Raw genomic sequence first — 1,576 nt, 5'->3', positions numbered from 1 at the left:
TAAGACAGTTCGTTGAAACTTCCACAACTAGAGAGGAAAAGGAATTCTTTTATTTTGTTTTTAATTGGTTATTTTGTTTATTTACATTTCAAATGATATCCCTCTTCCCAGTTTCCCCTCCTTAAACCCCTATCCCATCCCCCCATTCCCCTGCCTCTATGAGGGTGCTTACCCACCCACCCTCCCACCCACTCTCTCCTCACCACACTAGCATTCCCCTACACATTTCAGTCTCCAGACACCTGGGCAACTTCCCTGGCAAAGGTGGCCACCCTGGAGGGCTCTGTCCACCAGAGCAGGTGAGAGAGCCATATTGTGTCCAGGGTCCCTCAGAGACTAGTCTTTGCAGGTGAGTGTGCAAACTACAAAGGCAACACATCTTCTGGAACAGGTCCCATACCGGGCCTACATCTTCAGCCAGGAGGCAGGTCTGAACACCAGAACTCTGCATGTTTTCTGCAAGAAGAGAGCTTGCCTGCAGTGAGTACACTGACCATTGAAACTCAGGAGAGATCTGGACTCCCAGGAGCTGACAGAGGCTAACAGAATCACAGGAGGAACAAGCTCCAACCAGAGACAACTATAACAACTAATGCCAGAGATTACCAAATGGCAAAAGGCAAATGTAAGAGTCTTACTAACAGAAACCAAAACCAATCACCATCATCAGAACCCAGCACTCCAACTTCAGCCAGTCCTGGATACCCCAACATACCTGGAAAGCAAGACTCAGATTTAAAGACATATCTTATGATGGTAGTAGAAGATTTGAAGAAAGGCATTAATAACTCACTTAAAGAAATACAGAACACTGCTAAACAGGTAGAAGCCCTTAAATAATCACAGGATAACACTGCTAAACAGGTAGAAAGACTTAAAGAACAACAGGAAAACACTGCTAAACAAGGAGAACCCCTTAAATAGGAAACACAAAAATCACTTAAAGAAATACAGGAAAGAACAGACAAACAGGTGATGGAATTGAACAAAACCATACAAGACCTAAAAAGGGAAGTGGAAAAAAAAACCCAAACTGAAATAACTCTGGAGATAGAAACCCTAAGATGAAAGTCAGAAATAAATAGATGCCAGCATCAACAACAGAATACAAGAGATGGAAGAAGAATCTCAGGTCTAGAAGATTCCATAGAGAACATGGGCACAACAATCAAAGAAAATGCACAATGCAAAAAGATCCTAATGCAAAACATCCAGGAAATCCAGGACATGATGGGAAGAACAAACCTACAGATAATAGGAGTAGATGAGAATGAAAATTTTCAAGTTAAAGGTCCAGCAAACATCTTCAACAAAATTATAGTAGAAAACTTCCCAAACCTAAAGAAAGAGATGCCCATGAACATACAAGAAGCCTACAGAACTCNAAATAGACTGGACCAGAAAAGAAATTCCTCCCAAAACATAATAATCAGAACAACAAATGCACTAAATAAAGATAGAATATTAAAAGCAGCAAGAGAAAAGGGCCAAGTAACATAGAAAGGCAAGCCTATTAGAATTAAACCAGACTTCTCACCAGAGACTATGAAAGCCAGAAGATCCTGGACAGATGTTA

This window comes from Mus pahari, chromosome 7, assembly GCF_900095145.1.
Source record: "Mus pahari chromosome 7, PAHARI_EIJ_v1.1, whole genome shotgun sequence".
NCBI lineage: Eukaryota > Metazoa > Chordata > Mammalia > Rodentia > Muridae > Mus > Mus pahari.
The sequence above is the reverse complement of the archived record's forward strand: the minus strand, read 5'-3'. Positions refer to the sequence as shown.